Source organism: Sorex araneus, chromosome 6 (genome assembly GCF_027595985.1).
Source record: "Sorex araneus isolate mSorAra2 chromosome 6, mSorAra2.pri, whole genome shotgun sequence".
NCBI classification, from domain to species: Eukaryota; Metazoa; Chordata; class Mammalia; order Eulipotyphla; family Soricidae; genus Sorex; species Sorex araneus.
In genome coordinates this window covers 120,568,185-120,587,753 of record NC_073307.1, presented here as the reverse complement: position 1 = coordinate 120,587,753, position 19,569 = coordinate 120,568,185, and the positions used below count along the sequence as shown (strand labels likewise).

Below are 19,569 nucleotides of genomic sequence, written 5' to 3'. Positions count from 1 at the left end.
GATCTATCAGAGGAAACCCTCCACGCTCGAAGGCAATAGTAGGATATAGTGAAAAAACTCAATGAAATCAACGCTTCACCAAGAATACTTTATCCGGCTAAACTCTCATTCAAACTAGAAGGAATCATACACTACTTTGGGGATAAACAACAGCTCAGGAACTTCATAGACTCAAAACCAAACCTAAAAGAAGCACTAAAGGGGCTATTGTAAGACAAGAACAACCACTACAAGCACAACAAACCCTTGCACAAAGATGGCGCAAAATCCCATAACAATAATCTCCCTTAATGTCAATGGTCTGAATTCAGCAATTAAGAGACACAGACTGGCAAAATGGATTCAAAGACTCAACCCAACATTCTGCTGCCTGCAAGAAACACATCTGAATAGCCAGAACAAACACAGACTCAAAGTCAAAGGATGGAAAACAATCCTGCAAGCAAACAACTCCCTCAAGAAAGCGGGGTGGCTTTACTAGTATCGGACAACATAGACTTCAGGTTGAAAAAGATTAGAAGGGATAGTGAAGGCCACTTTTTATTAATCACGGGATGTGTATATCAGGAAGAAATCTTACTCCTAAATGTCTACGCACCCAATGAGGGGCCAGCTAAATACCAACAACAGCTGCTAAGAGAACTTAAGAAGGACATCTCGAGCAACACAATAGTAGTTGGAGACTTCAACACCGCACTGTCTCCTCTGGACAGATCAAGAAGATTAAAACTCACCAACGAAATACTGGCTTTGAAGGAAGAAATAGAAGAGAGAGGGCAAATAGATCTATACAGGGCTTTATATCCCCAAAAAAAGGAATACACATTCTTTTCCAGTGCACATGGAACATTTTCCAGAATAGACCATGTGCTAGGCCACACAGCATACATCAACAGAATCAAAAAATTAGACATTGTCCCAGCTATCTTTTCAGACCATGATGCACTGAAGATAAAACTTAATCATGAACAGATGCAGAAAACCAAATCAAACACCTGGAAATTAAATAGCTCGATATTGAACAATGAGTGGGTCAGGAAGGAAATCAAGGAAGAAATCAAAAGGTACCTAGAAAGAAATGAGAATGAAGACACGAGCTACCAGAACCTGTGGGACGCAGCTAAAGCCATTTTAAGGGGAAAATTTATAGCTCTGCAAGCATATCTCTGGAAGGAAGAAAGGGCCCACATAAATAACTTGACTTCACAGCTCAAGACGTTAGAAAAGGACCAACAAAAGGAGCCCAAACCAGGCAGAAGGAAAGAGATAATAAAACTTAGAGCAGAAATTAACGACATGGAAACCCAAAAGACAATCCAAAAGATCAATGAAACCAAGAGCTGGTTCTTCGAGAAAATAAACAAGATTGATAAACCACTAGCAAGACTCACAAAGAAAGAGAGAGAGAGAACCCTAATAAGCCGAATCAGAAATGAAAAGGGGGTCATCACAACAGAAACCAATGAAATTCAAAAGATCATCATAGACTACTTTGAAAATCTCTATGCCACGAAACAAGAGAACCTAGAAGAAATGGATAAATTCCTCGACTCCTATAATCTCCCAAGGCTGAACCAAGAAGACCTGAAGTAGTGCTCGCTTCGGCAGCACATATACTAAAATTGGAACGATACAGAGAAGATTAGCATGGCCCCTGCGCAAGGATGACACGCAAATTCGTGAAGCGTTCCATATTTTTAAGACAATGGTGGGACATAGTGAAAAAACTCAACGAAATGAATGCCTCACCAAGAATACTTTATCCAGCTAAACTCTCACTCAAACTCGAAGGAACCATACACTATTTCTCGGATAAACAACAGCTCAGGAACTTCATAGACTCAAAACCAATCTTGAAAGAAGGTCTAAAGGGGCTACTGTAAGACAAGGAGGAGCCCCATAAGAACAACAAATCCCACAGAAAGATGACACAAAACCACACCACAATAATCTCTCTCAATGTCAATGGCCTAAATGCACCTATCAAAAGACACAGAGTGGCTAAATGGATCCGGAAATTAAACCCAACATTCTGTTGCCTGCAAGAAACACACCTGAACAAACAGAGTAAACATAGACTCAAAGTCAAAGGATGGAAAACAATCCTCCAAGCAAACAACCCCCTTAAAAAAGCTGGAGTGGCCATCCTGGTATCCGACAACATAGATTTCAGGATGAAAAAGATCAAAAGGGACAGCGAAGGTCATTTTCTGTTTATCAAGGGATATGTACAACAGGAAGAAATCACACTCTTAAACGTATATGCTCCTAACAAACGACCGGCTAAATATTTAAAACGACTCCTAACAGACTTCAAAGAGGACATCACTAACAGCACAATTGTAGTCGGAGACTTCAATATGGCCTTATCACCTCTAGATAGATCCACAAGAACAAAACTCAACAAGGAAACACTGACTCTGAATGAAGAAATTGAAGAGAGAGGCCGAATAGACCTATACAGGGCCTTACACCCCAAAAAGAAAGAATACACATTCTTTTCCAGTGCACATGGAACATTTTCAAAAATAGACCATGTACTGGGCCCCAGAACATACCTCAATAGAATCGGAAAAATAGAAATTGTATCAACCATCTTTTCAGACCACGATGCACTGAAGATAGAAGCTAACCACCCACAAATACGGAAAATCAAATCAAACACCTGGAAATTAAACAATTCCATGTTGAACAATGAGTGGGTCAAGAAGGAAATCAAGGAAGAAATCAAAAGATACTTAGAAACAAATGAGAATGAAGACACGAGCTACCAAAACCTATGGGACGCAGCTAAAGCCGTGTTAAGGGGAAAATTTATAGCTCTCCAAGCATTCCTCAGGAAGGAAGAAAGGACCCACATAGATAGCTTGACTTCACGACTCAAGACCCTAGAAAAGGACCAGAGAAAGGACCCCAAACCAGACCGAAGGAAAGAAATAATAAAAATTAGAGCAGAAATTAATGACATCGAAACCAAAAAAACAATCCGAAAGATCAATGAAACAAAGAGTTGGTTCTTTGAGAAAATAAATAAGATTGATAAACCGCTAGCAAGTCTCACAAAGAAAGAAAGAGAGAAAACTCTAATAAACCGAATCAGAAATGAAAAGGGGGACATCATAACAGAAACCAGTGAGATTCAAAAGATCATTAGAGACTACTTTGAAAGTCTTTACGCCACAAAAAAGGAGAACCTAAAAGAAATGGATGGATTCCTCGATTCCTATAATCTCCCAACACTGAAGAAAGAAGACCTAGAATACCTGAATAGACCCATCAATGTTAAGGAAATTGAAACGGTAATCAAAAACCTCCCCAAAAAACAAAAGCCCAGGCCCAGATGGTTTCACTGGCGAATTCTTCCAAACATTTAAAGAAGACCTATTGCCTGTTTTCCTCAAACTTTTTCAGGAAATTGAAAAAACAGGAACTCTCCCAAACAGTTTCTATGAAGCACATATCTCCCTAATACCAAAAGCAAACAAAGACACCACTAAGAAAGAAAATTACAGACCAATTTCCCTGATGAACACCGATGCGAAGATCCTCAACAAAATACTAGCAAATAGGATCCAACAACTCATCAAAAAGATCATACATCACGACCAAGTGGGATTCATCCCAGGGATGCAAGGATGGTTTAACATTCGGAAATCAATCAACATAATCCAGCATATCAACAAAAGTAAAGATAAAAACCATATGATCATATCAATAGATGCAGAGAAAGCATTTGACAAGATCCAACATCCTTTCATGATGAAAACCCTCGCCAAAATGGGGTTTGGAGGAACTTTCCTCAAGATAGTCGAAGCCATCTATCACAAGCCTACGGCAAGCATTATCCTCAACGGGGAAAAACTAAGGGCCTTTCCTCTGAGATCAGGCACAAGACAAGGATGCCCACTCTCACCACTCCTCTTCAATATAGTACTGGAAGTACTTGCGATAGCTATTAGACAAGAAAAAGAGATCAAGGGCATCCAGATAGGAAGGGAAGAAATCAAACTCTCACTATTTGCAGACGACATGATACTATATCTAGAGAAGCCTAAAACCTCTACTAAGAAACTCTTAGAAACAATAGACTTATACAGTAAAGTTGCAGGCTACAAAATCAATACCCAAAAATCCATGGCCTTCATATATGCAAACAATGAGGCAGAGGAAAGGGACATGAAAAAAGCAATCCCATTCACAATAGTGCCCCAGAAAATCAGGTACCTCGGAATTACCTTAACCAAGGAAGTAAAAGACCTTTACAAAGAAAACTACATAACGCTACTCCATGAAATCAAAGAGGACATGAGGAAATGGAAACATATACCCTGCTCGTGGATAGGGAGAATCAATGTTGTCAAAATGGCAATACTCCCTAAAGCATTATACAGATTCAATGCGATCCCTATAAATATACCCATGACATTCTTCAAAGAAATGGATCAAGCAATCCTAAAATTCATATGGAATAACAAACGTCCAAGGATAGCTAAAACAATTCTTGGGAAAAAGATGATGGGAGGCATCACCATCCCCAACCTCAAACTTTACTACAAAGCAGTAACAATTAAAACAGCATGGTACTGGAACAAAGGCAGAGCCGTAGACCAATGGAACAGGGTGGAATATCCCTACACACAACCCCAAATGTATGACCATCTAATCTTTGATAAGGGAGCAAGAGATGTGAAGTGGAGCAAGGAAAGCCTCTTTAACAAATGGTGCTGGCACAACTGGACAACCACATGCAAAAAAATGGGTTTAGACCTTGACCTGACACCATGCACAAAAGTCAGATCAAAATGGATTAAAGACCTCAACATTAGACCACAAACCATAAGGTACATTGAAGACAAGGTCGGCGAAACCCTCCACGATATTGAAGATAAAGGTATCTTCAAAGGTGACACGGAACTAAGCAATCTAGTAAAAACAGAGATCAACAAATGGGACTACATTAAACTAAAAAGCTTCTGCACCGCAAGAGATACAGTGACCAGAATCCAAAGACTATCCACAGAATGGGAAAGGATATTTACACAATACCCATCAGATAAGGGGTTGATATCAATGGTATATAAAGCACTGGTTGAACTCTACAAGAAGAAAACATCCAACCCCATCAAAAAATGGGGCGAAGAAATGAACAGAAACTTTACCAAGGAAGAAATACGAATGGCCAAAAGGCACATGAAAAAGTGCTCTGCATCACTAATCATCAGAGAGATGCAGATCAAAACAACTTTGAGATACCACCTCACACCACAGAGACTAGCACACATCCAAAAGAACAAAAGCAACCGCTGTTGGAGAGGATGTGGGGAGAAAGGGACCCTTCTTCACTGCTGGTGGGAATGCCGACTGGTTCAGCCCTTCTGGAAAACAATTTGGACGACTCTCAAAAAATTAGATATTGAATTCCCATTTGACCCAGCAATACCACTGCTGGGAATATATCCCAGAGAGGCAAAAAAGTACAATCGAAACAACATCTGCACATGTATGTTCATCGCAGCACTGTTTACAATAGCCAGAATCTGGAAAAAAACCCGAATGCCCCAGAACGGATGACTGGTTGAGGAAACTTTGGTACATCTATACAATGGAATACTATGCAGCTGTTAGAAAAAAGGAGGTCAAGAATTTTGTAGTTAAGTGGATGGGCATGAAAAGTTTCATGCTGAGTGAAATGAGTCAGAAAGAGAGAGACAGACATAGAAAGACTGCACTCATCTATGGTATATAGAATAACAGAGTGGGAGACTAACACCCAAGAACTGTAGAAATAAGTACCAGGAGGTTGACTCCATGGCTTCGAGGCTGGCCTCACGTTCCGGGGAAAGGTCAACTCAGAGAAGCGATCACCAACTACATTGCAGTCGAAGGCCATGTGGGGGAAGGGAGTTGCGGGCTGAATGAGGGCTAGAGACTGAGCACAGCGGCCACTCAACACCTTTATTGCAAACCACAACAGCTAATTAGAGAGAGAAAACAGAAGGGAATGCCTTGCCACAGTGGCAGGGTGGGGTGGGGGGGAGATGGGATTGGGGAGGGTGGGAGGGACACTGGGTTTACGGGTGGTGGAGAATGGGCACTGGTGAAGGGATGGGTTCCCAAACTTTGTATGAGGGAAGTATAAGCACAAAAGTGTATAAATCTGTAACTGTACCCTCACGGTGATTCTCTAATTAAAAATAAATAAATTTAAAAAAAAAAAAAGAAGACCTGAAGTACCTGAATAGTCCAATTAACATCAAGAAAATTGAAATGGTAATCAAAAGTCTTCCCAAAAACATAAGCCCAGGTCCAGACGGATTCACTAGCGAGTTCTTCCAAACATTTAAAGAGGACCTTTTGCTAGTCCTTCTCAAGCTTTTCCAGGAAATTGAAGAAACAGAAACACTCCCAAACAGTTTCTATGAGGCTCATATCTCCCTAATACCAAAAGCAAACAAATACACCACAAAAAAGAAAACTACAGGCCAATATCCCTGATGAACACAGATGCGAAGATCCTCAACAAAATATTAGCAAATAGAATTCAACAACTCATCAAAAAGATCATACCACGACCAAGTGGGATTCATCCCAGGGATGCAAGGATGGTTTAACATCCGGAAATCAATCAACATAATCCATCATATCAACAAAAGAAAAGATAAAAATCATATAATCATATCAATAGATGCAGAGAAAGCATTTGACAAGATCCAGCACCCGTTTATAATGAAAACACTCACCAAAATGGGAATAGAAGGGACCTTCCTCAATATAGTCAAAGCCATTTATCACAAGCCTATGGCAAGCATTGTCCTCAATGGGGAAAAACTAAGAGCCTTCACTCTGAGAACAGGGACGAGACAAGGATGCCCACTCTCTCCACTTCTGTTCAATATAGTACTGGAAGTACTTGCAATAGCGATTAGGCAAGAAAAAGATATTAAGGGCTTTCAGGTAGAAAAGGAAGAAATCGAGCTCTCACTATTCGCAGATGATATGATACTATACCTAGAGAACCCTAAAACCTCTACCAAGAAACTCCTAGAAACAATAGAGTTGCATAGTAAAGTTGCAGGCTATAGAATCAATACCCAAAAGTCCATGGCTTTCCTATATGCAAAAAATGAGAGAGAAGAAAGTGACCTGAGGAAAGCAATCCCGTTCACAATTGTGCCTCAAAAAATCAAGTACCTCGGAATCAGCTTAACAAAGGAGGTAAAGGACTTGTATAATGAAAACTATAAAACACTACTTCAGGAAATAAAAGAGGACACGAGGAAATGGAAAGACATCCCCTGCTCATGGATTGGAAGAATTAATATTGTCAAAATGGCAATTCTCCCCAAAGCATTGTACAAATTCAATGTGATCCCTATAGGAATACCCTTGACATTCTTCAAAAAATGGAGCAAGCGCTCCTGAAATTCATATGGAACAATAAGCCCCCACGAATAGCTAAAGCAATCCTTGGGAAAAAGAAAATGGGAGGAATCAACCTCCCCAACTTCCAACTCTACTACAAAGCGGTAGTCATTAAAACAGCATGGTATTGGAACAAAAGCAGAGCTGCAGACCAATGGAATAGGGTTGAATACTCTGACATAAACCCCCAAATATATGATCATCTAATCTTTGATAAGGGAGAAAGAAATGTGAAGTGGAGCAAGGAAAGCATGTTTAACAAATTGTGCTGGCAAAACTGGACGGCTACATGCAAAAAAATGGGCTTAGACCTCCATCTATCACCGTGTACAAAAACCAGATCAAAATGGATTAAAGACCTCAACATCAGACCAGAATCCCTAAGGTACATTGAAGATAAGGTCGGCAAAACCCTCCACGACATTGAAGCCAAAGGTATCTTCAAAGCTGACACACCACTGGCCAAGCAAGTGAAAACAAAGATAAATAAATGGGACTATCTCAAACTAAGAGGCTTCTGCAACTCAAAAGAAACAATGACCAAAATACAAAGACAGTCTACACAATGGGAAAGGATATTTATGCAGTACCCATCGGATAAAGGGTTGATAACAAGGATATACAAGGCTCATGTTGAACTCCACAAGAAGAAAACTGCCAACCCAATCAAAAAATGGGGTGATGAAATGAACAGAAACTTTTCCAAAGAAGAAATCCGAATGGCTGAGAGGCACATGAGAAAATGTTCAACATCACTAATTATCAGGGAGATGCAGATCAAAACAACAATGAGATATCATCTTACACCACAGAGACTGGCCCACATCCCAAAAAACAAAAGCAACCGGTGTTGGCGTGGATGTGGGGAGAAAGGGACTCTCCTTCACTGCTGGTGGGAATGCCGACTGGTTCAGCCCTTTTGGAAAACAATATGGACGATTCTCAAAAAGTTAGAAATTGAGCTCCCATTTGACCCAGCAATACCACTCCTGGGAATATATCCCGGAGAGGCAAAAAGGTATAGTAGAGATGACATCTGCATTTCCATGTTCATTGCCGCTCTGTTTACAATAGCCACAATATGGAAAAAAACAGAGTGCCCGAAAACAGATGATTGGCTAAAGAAACTCTGGTATATTTACACAATGGAATACTACGTAGCTGTCAGAAAACATGAAGTCATGAAATTTGCATATAAGTGGATCAACATGGAAAGTATCATGCTGAGTGAAATGAGTCAGAAAGAAAGAGACAGACATAGAAAGATCGCACTCATATGTGGAATATAAAGTAGCTGAGAGGTACAAGCTTACAATGTTGCGATTCCTGGCAGACATTTCTCTGGACTTAGTTACTAAAATACAGAAATCCAAAACTATGCTGCTGCTAGTGTGGCCTCCTGACCTCATATCTCTTCATTCTCAGCAATGGAAAACAAATTACCAAATGCTTTCTTTTCAGCAGATCGACTTTAGGGGAGAGAAACTCCAAATCAATAGTAGTGAATTTTTCTGTTTAAATATTGAATGTAATCAAAGTAAAGTGAAAGTAAAATGAAATTTACCAGTTACACATGCGGGGTGGGTGGCTGGGGAGGTGGGGGGAAGGGGGGAGGTATATCGTGATTCTTGGTGGTGGAATATGTGCACTGGTGAAGGGATGGGTGTTTGAGCATTGTATAACTGAGACTTTAACCTGAAAGCTTTGTAACTTTCCACATGGTGAATCAATAAAATAATTTTTAAAAAAGCTGGAGTGGCCATCCCAGTATCAGACAACATAGATTTCAGGTTGAAAAGATTAGAAGGGACAGTTAAGTTTATTTTCTATTTATCAAGGGATATGTATAACAGAAGGAAATCACACTCTTATAGTTATACGTACCTAATGAACAACCGGCTAAACATTTAAAACAACTCCTAACAGACTTTAAAGAGGACATCACTAACAGCACAATAGCAGTTGGAGACTTCAATACTGCCTTATCATCTCTGGATAGATCAACAAGAACAAAACTCATCAAGGAAACACTGACTCTGAAAGAAGAAATTGAAGAGAGAGGCATAATAGACCTATACCAAGCTTTACACCCAAAAAAGAAAAAATACACAATCTTTTCCAGTGAACAAGGAACATTTTCCAAAATAGACCATATACTGGGCCCCAGAACATACCTCAATAGAATCAGAAATATAGAAATTGTATCAACCATCTTTTCAGACTACGATGCACTGAAGATAGAAGCTAACCACACACAGACACGGAGAACTAAATCAAACACCTGGAAATTAAACAACTCAATGTTGAACAATGAGTGGGTCAGGAAGGAAATCAAAAAAGAAATTTAAAAAAATACTTAGAAGCAAATGAAAATGAGAACATGAGCTACCAAAACCTATGGGACGCAGCTAAAGCCGTGTTAAGGGGAAAATTTATAGCTCTCCAAGCATTCTTCAGGAAGCAAGAGAGGGCCCACATAGATAGCTTGACTTCACGGCTCAAGATCTTAGAAAAGGACCAGAAAAAGGAACCCAAACCAGACCGAAGGATATAAATAATAAAAATTAGAGCAGAAATTAATGACATGGAAACCAAAAAACAATCCAAAAGATCAATGAAATAAAGAGCTGGTTCTTCGAGAAAATAAATAAGATTGATAAACCGCTAGCAAGACTCACAAAGAAAGAGAGAGAGAGAACCCTAATAAACTGAATCAGAAATGAAAAGGGGGACATAACAAAACCCAATGAGATTCAAAAGATCATCAGAGACTACTTTGAAGGTCTATACGCCAAAAAACAAGAGAACCTAAAAGAAATGGATGAATTCCTTGACTCCTACAATCTCCCAAGATTGAACCAAGAAGACTTGGAATACCTGAATAGACCCATTAATATTAAGGAAATTGAAACTGCAATCAAATATCTCCCCAAAAATAAAAGCCCAGGTCCAGATGGCTTCACTGGCGAATTCTTCCAAACATTTAAAGATCTGTTGTCAGTTCTCCTTAAACTTTCCCAGGAAATTGAAAAAACAGGAACTCTCCCAAACAGTTTCTGTGAAACACACATCTCCCTAATACCAAAAGCAAACAAAGACACCACTAAGAAAGAAAATCATAGACCAATATCCCTGATGAACACCGATGTGAAGATCCTCAACAAAATATTAGCAAATAGGATCCAACAACTCATCAAAAAGATCATACACCATGACCAAGTGGGATTCATCCCAGGGATGCAAGGATGGTTTAACATTCGGAAATCAATGAACATAATTCATCATATCAACAAAAGTAAAGATAAAAGCCATATGATCATATCAATATATGCAAAAAAAGCATTTGACAAGACCCAACATCCATTCATGATGAAAACCCTCACCAAAATGGGTTTTAGAGGAACTTTCCTCAAGATGGTCGAAGCCATCTACCACAAGCCTACGGCAAGCATTATTCTCAATGGGGAAAAACTAAGGGCCTTTCCTCTAAGATCAGGCACAAGACAAAGATGCCCACTCTCACTACTTCTCTTCAGTATAGTACTGGAAGTATTTGTGAAAGATATTAGACAAGAAAAAGAGATTAACGCCATCCAGATAGGAAAGGAAGAAATCAAACTCACACTATTTGCAGACGATATGATACTATATCTAGAGAAGTCTATAGCCTCTACTAAGAAACTCTTAGAAACAATAGACTTATGCAGTAAAGTTGCAGGCTACAAAATAAATACCCCAAAATCCATGGCCTTCCTATATACAAACAATGAGGCAGAGGAAAGGGACGTGAAAAAAGCAATCCCATTCACAATCGTGCCCCAGAAAATCAAGTACCTCGGAATCAGCTTAACCAAGGAAGTAAAAGACCTCTACAAAGAAAACTATAAAATGCTACTCCATGAAATAAAAGAGGACATGAGGAAATGGAAACATATACCTTGCTCATGAATAGAAAGAATCAATATTGTCAAAATGGCAATACTCCCCAAAGCATTATACAGATTCAACGCGATCCCTATAAGGATACCCATGATATTCTTCAAATAAGCGGATCAAACAATCCTAAAATTCATATGGAACAACAAACGCCCACGGATAGCTAAAACAATTCTTGGGAAAAAGATGATGGGAGGCATCACCCTCCCCAAGCTCAAACTTTACTACAAAGCGGTAATAACTAAAACAGCATGGTACTGGAACAAAAGCAGAGCCACAGACCAATGGAACAGGGTGGAATATCCCTACACACAACCCCAAATGTATGATCATCTAATCTTTGATAAGGGAGCAAGAGATGTGAAGTGAAGCAAGGAAAGCCTCTTTAACAAATTGTGCTGGCACAACTGGACAACCACACGCAAAAAATGGGCTTAGAACTCGACCTGACACCATGCACAAAAGTCAGATCAAAATGGATTAAAGACCTCAACATTAGACCACAAACCATAAGGTACATTGAAGACAAGGTCGGCAAAACCCTCCACGATATTGAAGATAAAGGTATCTTCAAAGATGACATGCAACTGGCCAACCAAGTGGAAACAGAGATCAACAAATGGGACTACATTAAACTAAAAAGCTTCTGCACCGCAAAAGATACAGTGACCAGAATTCAAAGACAATCTAAAGAATGGGAAAGGATGTTCACCCAATACCCATCCGATAAAGGATTGATATCAAAGGTATACAAAGCACTGGTTGAACTCTACAAGAAGAAAACATCCAACCCCATCAGAAAATGGGGTGAAGAAATGAACAGAAACTTTCGCAAGGAAGAGATACAAATGGCCAAAAGGCACAAAAAAGTGCTCTACATCACTAATTATCAGGGAGATGCAGATCAAAACAACCATGAGGTACCACCTCACACCACAGAGACTAGCACGCATCCAAAAGAGCAAAAGCAACCACTGTTGGAGAGGATGTGGGGAGAAAGGGACCCTTCGACACTGCTGGTGGGAATGCCGACTGGTTCAGCCCTTTTGGAAAACAATATGGACAATTCTCAAAAAATTAGAAATTGAGCTTCCATTTGACCCAGCAATACCACTGCTGGGAATATATCCCAAAGAAGCAAAAATGTATAGTCGAAATGACATCTGCACTTATATGTTCATCGCAGCACTGTTTACAATAGCCAGAATCTTGAAAAAACCTGAGTGTCTTAGAACAGATGACTGGTTGAAGAAACTTTGGTACATCTATACAATGGAATACTATGCAGCTGTTAGAAAAGATGCAGTCATGAAATTTGCATATAAATGAATCAATATGGAAAGTATTATGTTAAGTGAAATGTGTCAGAAAGAGAGGGAGAGACATAGAAAGATTGCACTCATTTATGGAAGTAGCAGAATAGGAGACTAACACCCAAGAATAGTAGAGATAAGGATCAGGCAGTTTACTCCATGGCTTGTAAGCCGGCCTCAAATGTTGGGGGGAAAGGCAGCTCAAATAGAGAAGGGAACATCAAGTAAAGGGTATTTGGACGACCTGCTCGGGTTGGGAGATGCGAACCAAATGTAGACTATAGATTGAACACAATGGCCACTCAATGCCTCTAGTGCAAACTACAACACCCAAAAGGAAAGAGAAAACAATAAGGAATGCCCTGCCACAGAGGAGGGGTGGAGGAGGAGAGAGGGAGTGGAAGTTCTGGGAGGGATACTGGAACTATTGGTGGTGGAGAATGAGCACCAATGGAGGGATGGGTACTCAATCATTGTATGGCTGAAACACAAGCACGAAAGTTTGTAAATCTGTAACTGTACCCCACAGTGATTCACTAATAAAAAAAAATTAATAAAAAATAAAAATTAAAAAAAATCTTAGGGCTGGTAGGAATAGTGACATTACTGGTGCCCACCCGAGTAAATCGACAAAAAATGGATGACAGTGATGCAGTGATACAGTATTAACTTTGAAGTCATTCCAATTCATATATATTGCTATTTTTTAATACAGCTACACAGGAGCTTCTTATAGATTTCAATTTATTCAGTGTGTTGGATGTTGTGACTTTCACTGATATACTTTCACTGATATACTATAAATAATTCTATATGTGTAAATTTTGTGTTATGTCTTGGGCATATGAACAAACATACAGCACAAACTGTAAATCAATTTCTACATAAGAAACTAAGGGAGGAAAATGTATGACATTTATGTTTCTAAACATATTTTAAATGGCCCTTACTTTGTCAATTCTATCAAATTTCACTTTCATCAAAAATGTGTGAGTACTTACTCCACACTGTCACCACAGCTGACAAAGAAATGTTTAGCATTCTTTTATCTTTAGGGGAAAAAACATAACCTGAGTTATTTGAATTTACGTGTAAGTCCTAACAAACTGCGATTTTGTACCACTTCTGATTGTCCATACTTGGTTAATTTTGCATATTATTCAATTTTCCTTAACAGTATTAGCATATTATTTACAACTAAAATTAATTCCAAATCTGAAAATGTCTAAATTTTCTGCCATAGCCTAGGACCTTATATTTGAATAAAAATGATTCCCTGATTCAAACTGACAAACAAAACAAAATTTACACATTGCTTTGTGTTGCTGCCAAGACACACAGCTGTCAGTGGGAGAATGCACTAGAACCACTAGCAGAAAAGTGTACCATATGGGGGTGGAGAAATAGAGACTGAGATAGAGCTTTATTTTTTTAAAAAAAAATTTTTATTGAGTCACCATGTGGAAAGTTACAAAGAGAGATAGAGCTTTAATCAGATCTAATGTTGAGACACATTCCCAGAGTTCTCAGGACACCAGAGACTTTGTGCTCTCATTTGACAGCAGGTCTCTGAACAAGAACTCACAGAAGCTAGTGGGAACCTTGATAAGTGTCCCTTCACCAACTTCCACTCCTTCTGAGGGGTCTTCTGCGGGCAGAGAAGGGTTCAAAGAGAAGGTGAATCTCTATAGACTCTTCCTGCCACAGGAGTCAGCTTGCCACCCAAAGGAAGAACGAAAAGCAGGTAAGTTCTGTCAAGTTTATTTCCAAAGCCACTGTTGTGTTTTTGTCCTAAGGCACATACATGTAGCTCAAATTGAGAGTCACATGAGTGCCCCAAGAGAAAAAATAGGGGGCTAGAGGAATAATACAAAAGACAGGGTGTTTGCCTTGCACAGGATTGATCCAGGTTCAATTCCTGTATCCCATATGGTCTCCTGAGCCAGTCCAAGAGTTATCCCTGAGTACGGAACCAGGAGCAAGGCCTGAGCCCAAAGAAACAGAGATGAGGGGAGGGAAGATGGGAGAGGAGGAGAGAGGGGGAGATCAAAGGATTTTCTCTGGAAATTTGAAGCCTGGAGGTAGCTTTGTAGATCGAAACAGTAAAACATTATGATTGCTTTCATTGTAGCCTATTTGCACAGTGCTTCCATCCCATTCAAATTTGCTGTCATGTGGAGAAATAAGTTGCTTTACTAATATAGGATTGGATCGAGTAGGGTGTTTGCCTTGAACGAGGCCGACCCGGGTTCGATTCCTCTGCCCCTCTCAGAGAGCCTGGCAAGCTATCAAGAGTATCCCGCCCCCAAGGCAGAGCCTAGCAAGCTACTCGTGGCGTATTTTATATGCAAAAAATAGTAACAACAAGTCTCATAATGGAGACGTTACTGGTGCCTGCTTGAGCAAATCGATGAGCAACAGGATGACAGTGACTAATATAGGTATAAGGCTACTATTGGTATCACTTGGCAAAGGAATTGTCCTCTATCTTACTTTTTCAAAGTTCCTTTTCCTTTTTCTGTTTTGTAGGATTGCATGTGTATGTGCGTGTATGCTTGCACGCACACACACACACAATTATCTTAAATAGAATGACAAGGACTTTAATCAAGGAGATTATCATCAAATGAGCTGGTTAATGAACGGTTTCGTTTTTACTAGCAAGAAGACAGAACTCAGAAAAGATTGTGACTGCAGTTTTGGCTAGTTTTGAGTGGGGGGAAAAAGTCATCAAACAGGGCCTATGTCCTGTGGTCTATAATCAAAATCACTGCCAACTTAATATTTGGAAGGGAAAACGTATTTCAAGTTGCTTTCCTCCTGCCCTCACTCATTTTTCTTGCTGCCATTTTTCTGGATGTACCACAACCAGAGGAATGGGAATCCATTTGCAAGCCATTATTATCTCCTTCTGGATGCATGGTAGATGAAGAATATACAAATGGGATTTTGTGACAAATGCAGACAGTTCTATATTCTTTAGCATGTTCACAGAAGGTAGTTCCTGGGACTTTCTACAGACGATGGATCTCTTATTCACACTGAATTACATTAAATTGTTTGCATTTTGTAGCAACTGCTTTTTTGGTCATCAGATCTCCATCCTATCCCCATAATTTTGGGGGAATGATTTCTCACTATTATAATAAATCATTGCAAATATAATCTGATTTTTATTTGAAAATATGGTGGTAAGCAGATATTTATTATTATTTTGTGTTCTTGATTTTGATTTTCAAGCAAATAACAACAACTATGGCTTAAATGAACTAAAATAACTAAAACTAACCTGAGTCATGAGAACTCATGTTTCTCCCCATTAACCAAAAAAAGGAGTTTCATTAACACTGCATAGGCCTCTGTGGTATGTATCAGCCAGCCAGGGGAAGGAAAAGCAGAGCCCAAAAAGTCGATGTCTTATTTCTGCCCTTCTCAGAGCAGATGCCCAATCATGGCCCAATTACCTGATACCATCTAGAATCAAAACGCCAAAACCCAGGGCTGGAGTGATAGCACAGTAGGTAGGGCATTTGCCTTGCATGAGACCAACCCGGGTTTGATTCCCAGCATCCCATATGGTCCCCTGAGCACCACCAGGAGTAATTCCTGAGTGCAAAGCCAGGAGTAACCCCTGTACACCACTGGGTATGGCCCCCCAAAAAAAATGTTTTAAATGTTAAAATGTTTAAATGTTAAAAATAACAAAAAGCTAAAACCCTCCTAATACTATTTCTGAGGAGAATAAAAATAGTGAGTAACTGCAGTCTCTACAACCCTGATTCTTCCTCAGAAATTTCCCCCTGCAGAGATATCTGATGGGAGCTTCTTTCATTAATGACCTGGCAGAAAACTGGGAATTCCCCAGACATGGCTCCAGGATCAAGACCAAAATTGACCTACCCAGATCCCAAGAAAGTCATTTATTCTCCTCAATTTATCTCTTCTGGGGGCTGGAGCAATAACACAGCAGGTAGGGCGTTTGTTTGCCTTGCACGCAGCCAACCCGGGTTTAATTCCCAGCATCCCATATGGTCCCCTGAGCACCACCAGGAGGAATTCCTGAGTGCATAACCAGGAGAAACCCCTGTACATTGCCAGGTGTGACCCAAAAAGCAAAAAATAAATAAATAAATAAATAAAATTTTCTGTGTTAATAAGTCTCTGACAATAAGATAAGTGCTACATGAGGAAACTAATAATGTGCATTAAAAACCACCATCAATATGAAGTAAGTTCTGGTTTCTAAAGTTTTTTTCAGGAAACAAAAAAGACAAGCACTTACCACAACTGACTTTTATGTTCAGTGACATGAATGACTAGGGTATCTGCCCTGATGGGGGGAAATGTGGTTGTGGTTTCTTCTCCTCAAGAGGCCTCCAAGGCTGCAAGAACCAAGAGAGAAGTGACTTATTCAGTCTGGGGGAATAAAGCCTCTTTCCACTGGGAGGTGGCTTCCTGCCACACAAGAAGGAAAGCTTTGTAAAAAGGGACTGGTGCCTTTGTATATTCTTCTCCAGAGACTTCTAATATCATCCCATTTGCTATGTGGGAGAATCTGAAGAGTTTTATTCTGAGAGAAGGCAGTCAGACAGAGAGGATAGATACAAAATTTTCTGTCTGATAAAGTGAGATATAAAGAAACATGGTGAGGCAATAAATGCCCACAAACAATAGAAACTGAGAGCTGGCTTTTAGTAGGAAGCTTTTCCATGGTGAGGACATAGGGGAGGGGAAGGATGAAGGGTTCAGGACACTGGGATAATCGTGGAAGGAAGTGGACTCTAGTGGAAAATTTGGTGCTGGGATGTTTTATACATGAATTGCAACCAATAACAGTATTATAAACCAAGGAGCCTAAAGTAATTTTTTATTAAGTTAAAATAACTTCTCCTTATTTTCTACAACTATTCATTACCCATCCTCCAGTCTGCTCCTTGATGAGCACATTCCTAAGTTATATTGTTGTAGTTTGGATTTCATATGTATAATAGTGTTGACTCTGATATATATAACCCCATCTCTACCGATGAACCTTACTCTTTATGTCTCCCATCTCTCTTTCTATTATCAACCTCGGTTTCATTCCATACCAATTATTTTCATTTCTATGCTCAAGGGTCAAAGGTAGTGTGGGCATACCCATGAGGCCAGGCATTCCTTCCTCCTACTATTCTGTTATATACCACAGGCAAGTAGATATCACTTGGTATTTTCCCTTCTTCTCAGGCTCACATCCCTTAACACAACACCCTCCAGTACCATCCAGTTTTAGTAAGATACATAATTTTATCATTTCCTGCAGTATATAATATATCATGATGTATATGTATACTGTATTTTCATTATCCATTCATCTGTGTTAGACACCTGTATTGATTGCACATCCTAGTTATTGTGCTGGGTGATGCCATGAGTGGTGCTGAGCATATTTCCTCCTGAAGGGGAGATTTTGTGTTCTGTGGGCAGATATAAATAAGTATTTTGCTCGGTAATATGGTAACTGTGTCTTGATTTCTCTGAGAAACCTCCATATTGTGGAATGTGGAATAGTCTAAGAGGTTAGTTGGAAAATCAGAACCTTAGAAAATTTCATGTTTTGATACTGTGCTTAGAAAATACTAAAGACTCTACAGGAGGGAAAAAAAGGTCTTAGAAACAATAGGTTTATATAGTAAAGAGAACGACTACAAAATCAATACCCCAAACCCATGACTTTCCAGTATACAAATGATGAAAGAGAGAGAGAGAGAGAGAGAGAGAGAGAGAGAGAGAGATTTAAAAATCAGTAGTAGGGGCTGGAGCAATAGTACAGCGGGTAGGGTGTTTGCCTTGCATGCGGCCGACCCGGGTTCAATCCCAGGCATCTCATATGGTCCCCTTAGCGCTGTCAGGAGTAATTCCTGAGTGCAGAGCCAGGAGAAACCCCTGAGTATCACTGGGTGTGACTCAAAAAGAAAAAAAATCAATACTGTTCAGACTTGTACCTCAGAAAAAGCTTAACTAAAGAGGTGAAGGACCCATGCAGAGAAAACTACAAAGATCTACTTTAATAAATAAAACAATACACGAGGAACATCCACCCCATGTTCATGGATTGGGAAAATTAACATTTTAAGAATTGCAATACTCCCCAAAGCATTATACAGATTCAATGTGGTTCCAAGAGAATATCCATAAAATTTTTCAAAGAAATAGGTAAAATATTTCAGAAATGCATATGGAACAATTAACTCCCATGAATAATCAATAAAACTGGGGAGGGGGGGAAAGAAAATGGAAAGAATCAGCTTCCCCAACCTCAAACTGTACTGCAAAGCAGTAGTCATTAAAACAGCATGGTATTGGAATGAAGACAGGCCCACAGAGTAGAGTTGAATATCCTGACACAGACCCTCAAGTATACTACCATTTCATCTTTGATAAAGGAGCACAAATGTAAAATTTTGCAAGGAAAACCTCTTCAACAAGTGATGCTGGGAAAACAAGGCATCTACATGTAAAACAAAATGAACTCAGATCTCTCTCTAATGCCACGCACAAAAGTCAGATAAAAATAGATTAAATGCATCAATATCAGACCTGACTTCATAAGGTACATGGAGGAAAATATAGAGGGAACCCTCCATGACATTGAAGCTAAAGGCATCTTCAAAGATGTAACACCACTGACTGAGCAGGTGGAAGCAAAGATAAACAAATGGAATTACATTAAACTAAGAGGCTTCTACACTCAAAATAAATAGTGACCAAGTTATGGAGATAACCCATGAAATGATAAAAATTATTTATCCAATGCCCATCAGATAAGGGGTTAATATCCAGAATATATTAGGTACTGTTAGAAATTTGCAAGAAAAAAATCCAACCCCATCAAAAAGTGGGGAGAAGAAATGAACAA

The 19,569-nt window shown here is 39.5% G+C and overlaps 1 non-coding gene across 1 annotated transcript; it reads left to right on the top strand.

Moving 5' to 3' along the window:
• The first annotated feature begins 1,592 nt into the window (after nt 1–1,592).
• On the top strand, nt 1,593–1,699 carry LOC129406165 (U6 spliceosomal RNA). Its single transcript, XR_008630828.1, has one exon. It is a non-coding gene; the product is annotated as a U6 spliceosomal RNA (small nuclear RNA).
• The last annotated feature ends 17,870 nt before the right edge of the window (nt 1,700–19,569 follow it).